General features: G+C 45.8%; 1 long non-coding RNA gene across 1 annotated transcript in view; it reads right to left on the bottom strand.

Annotated features, from left to right (window-relative positions):
• Positions 1-1,305: 1,305 nt before the first annotated feature.
• The window catches only part of LOC109312226, a 16,817-nt gene continuing 8,043 nt past the window's right edge, over positions 1,306-10,079 (bottom strand). The window contains exons 2-3 of the long non-coding RNA XR_002101757.1: positions 9,353-9,356; positions 1,306-1,316 (exon numbers count right to left, since the gene is read on the bottom strand). This is a non-coding gene — a long non-coding RNA (uncharacterized LOC109312226). The remainder of the gene's footprint in view (positions 1,317-9,352; positions 9,357-10,079) is intronic.

Genomic DNA, 10,079 nt, shown 5'->3' on the forward strand with positions numbered 1-10,079 from the left:
AGGCAAGATTTCACAAAGAGGTTATTATTAGGCATCAAAGGGTAGTCACTATTTGACCATTTCAGTAGTCATGCTCTACAAGACAGCAAAGATGACTGACAATCTAGAAGGGTTACTCATGCTATCTGAATTGAAAAGAAAGCTGTTTTGAAACTGGAAAGCATGGCAAGGTTCACTTCATCCAACACCGAATTCAAAATACTATTTGTGAGATTAGCTCTCTTACACAGCCCTGAGAAATACTCTATACTTTGGGTCAAGGATTTGCTGCATCCTTTCGATGGCAGTGCTGCACAGCTTTAGGACCAGATCTTGCATCCTTATCCAAGTAGGTACACCTAGTAGGGTAACTGGGGGTGGGCAAGGAGGGTATACGTCCCTGTTGTCAGGGAAAGAAAGGTGCCAGAAATTCCCGGGGGGTCAGTGCCCTGGAAGCGTTGCCATGTCAGGAACTCCAAAACAGTCCCTGGCTGCTGCTGCTTTTAGATCAACAGCTGGGGTGGGCGAAGCATGCGTGACAGCGATAGCAGCTGAGCCAGAACTTCGGCGTTCCTGGCATGGGTAAGAGTGCTGCCCCCTCCCCTCTCAGAACCCCCATGCACTCTCCCCCTACTCTCACATCCCATGCTCCCACTCCTGCTCTTGGATCCCGTTCTTCCCCTTCCCCATTCAAAACCCATGCCCTTACCCTCTACCCTTGCTCTCAGAACCACATGCTCCCCACATTCTTCCCCAGCCAGCAACTCTGCTTGTTATATCACCAGGCAGAGCTTAATACCCATTCAGACCTTCATGGACCTGACTGGGATTCACTGAAAGCATCGAGTCTATCTGCACAGATATTGCAAGGTAAGTGCATTAAAGTGTATTAGCCCTGGCTGTAAACCCTGGTATTTATGGAAGTTCCAACTGGTACAGAGGACCTGATCCCAAGCCCTTCATCCAAAGCTTAAGCTAAATTCAACCCCTTCTGGACATTTCAGAATGTTTTGGTAAGGGGTAAAATTAACAAACCTGTTTAAATAGCTTAAGCTTCATTTTCAAAAGTGATTTAGGCACTTAGGGCCAGATCCAAAAGTTTTTAGGCATCTAAACTCCAATTTATGTTAATTATTGACAATTCAGTATGTTCTTCTTATGCAAACTTGAAATAGCAGCATGCTATAAATTAAAGTTTTGGGGTATTTCAACATCCAAAAATACAGGAGCATGTGAAAATAATTACGGTCCAATTTTCAAAAGTGCCTGTGACTGAAGAACTTAAAGACCAATTCCAACAAATATTTAGGCACTTAACTCTTATTTAAACAATTAAACTTCCATTTAAACCAACTGGTGATGAGGACTTAACAACTAAATACTCTTTTGGAATTTGGGTCATATTAAGCTTTTAAAATATTACCCTAATTACTTCTTGAATTTTCTTCAGAATACCCACTCATGGAAATATTTCCAGCAAAACTTTCTTACTAAGAAACTTCATAGAACATCTGAAATGTTTCAAGTGTGCAATCTTTACCAGGCATGCTTTTATGTATGAAAGCTCTACCTCCAACATGAATATAAAAATGAATTTCATAGATTTCACTTTTATTTCTTGCAGATATTATGAAGATGGGCATAGCACAGGGTGGGCAAAATATGGCCCACATGCTGGATTCAGCCTGCAGAGGGACTTTGTCTGGCCCACAGATGCCACTTCTAGCCCCATTCCCATTGTACTTGCAGGGACACAGCCCTGACCCTGGCCCACCCTGAGCCTGCTATGGACTCACCTTCCCGTGCTCAGCAGTGGCAGCCATGCAGAAGCTGCTGCTCAGCATGTGGGAACAAAGAGCCCTTCCCCTTTGCCACTGCCAACTGTTCTTGCTGCAGCCACCTGTGCCCAGGCTGCTCTGCTACTCCTTTATACTGCCATGGCTTTCCTGCTGGGTGGCCTGGAGGCAGTGTGATGGTGGTGAAGAGGAGCCACAGAGCAGTCCGGGCACAGGCTCTGAGCAGCCGCAGCAAGAAGGGCCCAGTAGAAGTGAGTGGGTGGGACTGCTTTTCCCACATGCCAAGCAGCAGCTTCTGCCCAGCTGCTGCTGCTGGCTCAGCGAAGGCAGGTAGTGCAGAGAAGGCGTGGGGTGGGCTAGGTAGGTATAGGTAGGTAGCATGGTAATATTAACGTGTCAATACAGTTGCAAAAAGGGGAGCATGGGCAAAAGAGAATCTCACTAATATAAAACAACAAAATCCACACATAGAGGGTGCAGACAGAAGTTGTATTTGTTGTGTGACTGGCACCCTGAAAGTACCCTACTGCTGTGCTATGACACACATGCATGGCTGCAGAGTGCTTTAAAAGTGGCTGACTGTGTGATAAATTAACCCTCATCTAATGAGGGATCAGATGTAGGCACTCCAAGGTGGAGCACCTTAGGGAACTTTGTGTTTGTCTGTCAGTGCAATGGTATGGAGCTGATGCAGCCCCACCCTCAGTGCTGTCTACAGGAAAGGAGCAGGGAGGAAAGAAGGGAAGGGGGGCTGTGGGCTGGGGTTTCCCAAGCCTGAGCTGAAGGAGGGGCAGGTGGATTGGAGACCCCCTGCCTCGCTGCCACCCTGCTGCCTTCCCTCCTTCTCTTTAGGCTGGGCAAACCCCAGCCCACATCACCTCTTTCCCTTCCTCCTTCCTTCCTCCTTCCTGCAGACAGCACCAGCACTTGAGATGAGGGGGGAGGCGGGCTGCATCAGCCAAGCCCTGATCACACAACAGGCAGGCAGTCTCGATTTCTTCTACCACCTAACACATTAACATCTTTTCGGTTCGGGGGGAGTTGCTCTAACTCATGGCTCTTTATGCAAAGTGCCATGAAGTAGAGCAGGGACCTGCATGTCTGTCAGCACCCACAGACTTTCTATTCTTACTGTACCTGAACCACTTGTAAAACACATACTCCATATTTAAGGAAATTGAATAATGATCATGTTATAGACTTAATTCAACACGAACATTTATTTATAGTATATTAGCATTTCCCAGCTCAAAGTAGAAAGAACTTTTCCAGTTTTCCGGAGAAAACCTAACCATGTGACCTGTATGACTCTCATATGATCTTTATGACCTTTGTGAGTAACATGACTTCCTTAATAAGAAGGAAGTTCAAAGAAGATGTGGTTAGATTCAGTTATGCAATGTTTATAGTTCATACAGTCCACAAACCTGTCTTTCTATTTTGAATGTTGAAATAAATTGCACAGGTATCACAAGCAAATGGGTTTTACATGCTTAAAGGTGAGCAACTGCTTAAGTAACTTAATGAAGAGACACCTGTAAAATCTCTGGGTGAGATCCTCTTCTTTTCCTGGTACGGTGGGATAAAAGCTGGAGTATTCCAAGGGGGTGCAAAAGCCCAATACCATCAGGCAATATGGAAAATTGTGTTCAGACTGCCCTCTAAGAAATTCCTCACAATGCCTGACATAAAGGCCAGGAGATTATTTTGGAGGTAGGTTCTAGGTCAGGGGTGGGCAAAATGCGGCCCGGGGGCCAGATGTGGCCCACCAGGGAATTCTATCAGGCCCGCGGGGTCCCTAAAAAATTAGAAAATGTATGTTTATCTGCCCTGGGCTGCCTGTCATGTGGCCCCCCATGGCTTCCCAAAACTCAGTAAGCAGCCCTTCACCCAAAATAATTGCCTGTCACTGTTCTAGGCAGTCCTATTGACCATGGTCCTGCTATAACTTACACAGGCCTCCAGGGATGTCTAAATAGTGTTGTTCAGAATACAAGGGGCAAAGGAGCCCAACAAACATCTTTTCCATTCCATGTCTGGACCGGAGCCTGGACAGCTAGAACCACATTCCAGCTGCTGGCCAGGCTCTCAGCTGCAGGAGTGCTGCGGCTGCAGCTTTCCTGGCCTACAGGACCCCAGGTAAGACTGCTGTGGCCAGGAAAATTGCTGGCCCCAGCCTCCCCTACCCCATCAAGGGTACCCTGCCATGCACCAGAGCGTGCATGGCACAGGTGTTCCCTGGGGATACATAGCAGTGGCACAAGGTGTGCCATTTCTAGTTGTCCCTGGGGAACCAATCAGCCATGCTCATCTGGATGTGGTCACTGATTTTATTTTGTTTGTTCCTTATCTGTCTTTGTATTTGTAAAAGTCCTTGATGACCCTGACATCAGTTTCTAACAGTGCCAACATTCTTATTCTTCTGTTTTATATTGAACAAAATGTCAGGAGATGACAACATATGCTTCAGTGATGCCATTCTGTAACTGAAGAGGGTTAAATACAGATCAGTCTGACCCTGCACCCTTTTAGTAGGGGCTTTCTCTTTTGATGCCATTTTCAGCCAAGTCATTGAATCAAGGATACTGAGTACTTGCAGTGGCATGTCTAAGGACTGCACTGCACAGTAAATTGCTTAAATGCATGCCTACTGGACTGTGACCCATTGTCAGACTGTTATCTTGTATGTACCATGTCTAGCAATAACAGACATGATATGCATAATCATCTGGTTAACAATGGTATGTTCTAGTAAGGCTATCTCACTATGTCAGGAAAGTGATAATTGTAGTCTAGGATAAGTACACGTTGTTGGCTTTTTTCCCCGGCTACTGTAAATAAATCTATACCTACCAGGGAGCCTTTTTTTCCTGTGCCATACTGGTCTCATTTGTTTGATTTATCCAATGTTTTGGGCATGCTTATCAAACCTACTAATTAGACATTTAAAGCATAAAAGAGCACAGGAGATCTGGCAGTTGCTGAAATACCTGTATGAAGTGTATAATCCACAAATATAAACTACTAGCAAATTGTGCATTAAGAATGATGGGGGGAGACAAAGTGCTTCCACCCACCGCTCTGTGCCACCACCGCCTCTCAGGAGCTGGGAGGGGAGGGGAAACTTGCCCTACCGTCCCCTCCATCCCACTTTGCCAGCACTCCAAGCTACCACTGGCTCCAGTGCCATTGGCCTCGCCCGCCGTCCCCCTGGTCCTGCTCCTCAAAGGCAATTGTCCCCCTGCTCCATCCCTGCCATCATGGCAGCACACCGTTGGTTGTTTCACTGACCAATCAGAGTGCTCCAAGAGCATTACAGACAGGCAGACAGATGGACTAAGCTCTTTATTATATAAGAATTCTCAGGTGAAGGAAAAAGTACAAGTCTAGTAAGAGACCCATACAGCTTCATCAACAGTTCTTTAACAGGCTGAAAATCAGAAAGGAATTATAAAAAATAAAAAGTGGAAACCAAGGCAAATGATTAAGGATGAATACAAAGGTAGAGCACAAGCACATAGAGATAAAATCAGGTTAAAGTTGAACTGAAGAATTGAAATGGTTTCAATTACTAGAGAAAGCATACTAGAAAGATTCTATAAATACGTTAGAATAGGAGGAGAGAGGGAAGTTTACATCCATTACTTAACAAGGAGGAGAGCAAATTATAGAATCATAGAAATTAGGGCTGAAAGGGAACTTATGAGGTCATATCATATTGTCCAACCCCCTGCTCAAGGCAGGATCATACCTGACTAAATCACTCTAGCCAAGTATCATATTCACAGATTCATAGATGCTAGGGTCGGAAGGGACCTCAACAGATCAAGTCTGGCCCTCTGCCTAGGCAGGAAAGATTGCTGGGGTCAGATGACCCCAGCCTTCTCTTAAAGACCCCCAAGGTAGGGGAGAGCACCACATCCCTTGGAAGCCCATTCCAAGATTTGGCCACCCTCAGCATGAAGAATTTTTTCCTGATGTCCAGCCTAAATCTGTTTCCTGTCAGTTTGTGACCATTGCTCCTTGTTACCCCAAGGGGCGCCCTGGTGAAGAGAGCATCTCTGGTTCCTTGCTGCACCTCCCCTAATGAATTTGTAAGTGGCCACAAGATCACCTCTCAGCCTTCTCTTGTGGAAGCTGAAGAGGTCCAGGTCCCTTCGTCTCTCCTCATAGGGCTTGGCCTGTAACCCATACCCATACAAGTGGTCCTTTTCTGGACCTTCTCACATCCTTTTTAAAGTACAGTGCCCAAAACTGGATGCAGTACTCCAACCGTGGTCTGACCAATTCTGCATAGAAAGGAAGTACCACCTCTTCGGTTCTATTTGTCATACATCTCCTGATGCATGATAAAGTGCGGTTAGCTTTGCTGATGATTTTGTCACACTGATGACTCATGCTCATCCTGGGGTCCACTGTGACTCCAAGATCCTTTTCCACTTCTGTGCTGCTGAGAGGGTCATTCCCTAGCTAGTCAGTGTGCTGGATATTTTTACGCCCTAGGTTAAGCACTCTGCATTTCTACTTGTTGTACTGCATCCTTTTGTGTTCAGTCCACTTACCCAACTTGTCCAAGTCCGCCTGCAATTGTTCCCTACACTCTGGATTGTGCGCTTCACCCCACAATTTAGTATTGTCCACAAACTTGGACAGAGTTTGCGCTTCACACCCACATTCAAGTCACTGATGAAGATATTATAGAGTAGAGGTCCAAGGACTGAACCCTGTGTGACCCCACTACCCACATCCTTCCAGGTCTATACTGACCTGTCTACTACCACTCTCTGACTGTGACCCCCAAGCCAATTTGCCACCCACTAGACCACATAAGCATCTAAGTCACAGCCTCTTAATTTACTTATGAGAATGGGATGAGATATAGATTGAAAGCCTTCCTAAAATCTAAGAAAATGACATCCAGCCATACTCCTGCATCTAAGTGTTTTGTGACCTGGTCATAAAACAAAACCAAATTAGTCAGGCATGATCTGCCTGCTACAAATCCATGCTGGTTGCCCTGCAGCATTATTTTTCCCACTGGACTCAAACAAATATGATCTTCAATAATCTTTTCAAAGAGCTTTCCAAGGATGGAGGTGAGACTGAATGACTTATAATTACTTGGATCCTCCTTCCTCCCCTTCTTGAAAATAGGGACCACACTGGCCCTTTTCCAGTCCTCCAGGAACTGCCTCAAGCATCATGAGACCTTGAACAGCCATGCCAGTGATTCTGCTATGACACTGGCCAATTCCTTCAGTACTCTCGGATGAAGGTCATCCGGGCTTGCTGACTTAAACACACCCAGTCCATCCAAGTGACTCTGTACCAAGTCAGTGTTGACAGTTGGTAGGCTAGTGTCCCTCCGATGCCCAACTAAGAATCCATTAGGAGACTTATCTTGACCCTTGTTCAAGAACACCAAGGCAAAACACTCATTGAAGAGCTCAGCTTTGTCTCCTCTATCTGTCACTAATTGCTCCTGCTTATTCAGTAAAAGTCCTATGCTTCCCTGTGCCTTTTTTTTTACTCCCTACATATTTTAAAAAAAGACCTTTTGCTGTCTTTAATATGTGTCTTAACTCTGTAGTTGCTTTGGCCTTTCTAACTGCCTCCCTACACATGCAGACCAAGTAGGTATACTCCTCCTTGGTAGCTTCTCCCTGCTTCCACCACCCGTATGTCTCTTTTTTTGCCTAGGATCCCCTGGATTTCTCTGTTTAGCCATGGAAATCTTCTGGCCCTTTCCCCCTCTTTCCCTTGCACTGGAATCATCTCCCTGTGTGCCTGAAGGATCACTTCCTTCAGGAACGACCACCCTTCCTGGACTCCCATCTCTCCAATACTCCTATCCTGCAGTGCGTCATTGACTAAACTCCTGACAGCACTGAAGTTAGCCTTCCTAAAGTCAAGCACTTCCACCCTGCTACTTATCTTACCCACCCTATGGCTTATAATGAATTCTATTGAATGGTGGTCACTGTCCCCAAGGTGACCACAAATCTTGAGCTCCCCTACAAGGTCATCCCCCATAACCAACACCAAGTCCAGTAGGGCATTCTCCCTAGTGGAACCATATATCTCCTCTGTTAGGTGAAAGTCCTGTACCCAGGTTAAGAACCTACATGAACAGTTGGATTTGGCTGACTGCTTCTCCCAGCAGATGTCAGGGTAGTTTAGGTCCCCCATGACAACCACGCCCCTGGACCGTATGGCCTCTAAATGTTGCCTCAAGAATTCCAAGTCTAGCTCTTCCTCTTGATGTGGTGGTCTGTTGCAGACCCCCACCACCAAGTCCCTTTCTCCTCAACCTCCATCTATTCCAATCCACAATGCCTCAACTTTCTCCTCCTCTAATCTCATTTTGATCGGGCTACTTGTATAATGCTCCTTAACACAGAGAACAACCCCCACCCCCGCTTTCCTCCCTACTCTGTCCTGTCTGTACAACCTATAGCCCTCAATGCATACTGCTCAGTCATGGTTAGGGTCTTAACCAGGTTTCTTTTAGCCTCACTAAATCAAAGTTATTGTCTGAAAACAGGAGTGCAATTTATTCCTGCTTGTTTCCCATTCTCCTAGCATTACTATGGAGGTACTTGAGCCCTCCAAATTATGCTTTTGGTGCCCCCCTGCTCTAATGCCCAGTGGGCCTCTTAGTACCTACCTGGTATGTTCTGTTGTGTGTCTTGTGGATTGAAGGTAAATTTAGTCCATCTCTTGCCTCCCCATCTCCCATCAAACTTAATATAAAGTTTGAAGTAGGAGGTCAGCCAACCTGTGGAGAGATGAAGCTCATCACATCCTGAGGAAATGTCACCCCTGGAGCCTCCTTTAACCCAGTAGCCCTGGTGAGTAGACTCCCTTCCCCTAGGGATCAGTTGCCTTATCTGGCTACCCCTCACCTGTGCCCACTCCCACGCAAACTCCAGCATGCCCCTGAAGAGCACACCTGTTTGCGTGGCTCAGAAGCATGGCTCCCACCCAGTATGGCTAAGTAGGGATAGGAGGGGAGGAAAACCCCTTTCCAATTCCCTACAGCTGGTCCAGCTGCTCCTCCCTCTTCCCCCCTGCCTGACTTACCTTGATTCTGGTGCTGGCTCTGTGCTTACTGCTACTCCAGTCAGTGATGTTATGTATGATGTAACAACAGCTAACGCATTTGATACATTTTTACATCAGTTTTCTCAAAAAAAAGTTTAGCTATGACCAGATATTTAACAAAATTGGTTGTAAGAAAGAGATAAAATGCAAGGCAGAACAAAGAAAAATATTAGAAGAATATTCAATAAGGTAGCTGTATTTAGTTGGCAGTGCTTGAGAAGATTCATCCTTGAGTCCTGAAAGGATTAAGCAAATAATCAGAATCACAGAAAAGTAGTACTAGAAGGGACCTCCAGAGGTCATCTAGACCAGTGGTCTCCAAACTTCTTTTGATCGTGCACCCCTATCAGTAAAAAATTTTTGAGCATGCACCCCCCAATATATATATATTTATATAAATATAAATAGAAGTTCTAGTATTTTCTTTCTGCACCCCAATGAATCATCGTGCGCACCCCCTGGGGTGTGCACACCCCACTTTGGAGACCACTGATGGAGACCAAGCCCTTTCCTGAGGCAGAATTATCCCTATCCAAGCCATCTGATACAAATCTATGGTTTAATCCAGGGGTCAGCAAAATTTTGGGGCAGAGCACCAAAAACATCCACAACTTCAACTTGTAACATCTTGGTGTGCCGGGGTAGATGACAGGGGAGCCATGTGGGGCCCTATCCTTGTGTTGCCATGTAGCCCTGGCCCCTTCCCTGGCACCCAGAAGCACATGTACCAAGCAAAATACCTTCGAGTGGCACACTCTGGCACCTGTGCCAGGTGTTGTCTACCCCTGGTCTAAACTATTAGCAAAACTACACAGTCAACCCTGACACAACCACAAGACATAACAACCTAACGTGACACAGGTAAAGGAGCCAATGTCCTGTTTCTATAAAAGGTTATTAATATATGCTCATGAAATTACAGATAGAAGGCCACACGCTGAACTTCAGGGCTAGGGATGGAAATTACACATAAACCAGTTTAAGCGGTCAGAAACTGGTTTAAACTTGTAACAGAACAGATGTTCAATGCACATAAACCAGTCTGAAAATGGCAGAAACAGGTTTGAGATTTCATAGACATTAGGGCGGGAAGGGACCTCGGAAGATCATCGAGTCCAGCCCCTTGCCCAAAGGGCAGGAAGTCAGCTGGGGTCATAGGATCCCAGCAAGATAAGCATCCAATTTGCTCTTGAAGGTGTT

The sequence above is a fragment of the Crocodylus porosus genome, unplaced genomic scaffold, assembly GCF_001723895.1.
Source record: "Crocodylus porosus isolate Cpor-Errol unplaced genomic scaffold, CroPor_comp1, whole genome shotgun sequence".
Lineage (NCBI taxonomy): Eukaryota > Metazoa > Chordata > Crocodylia > Crocodylidae > Crocodylus > Crocodylus porosus.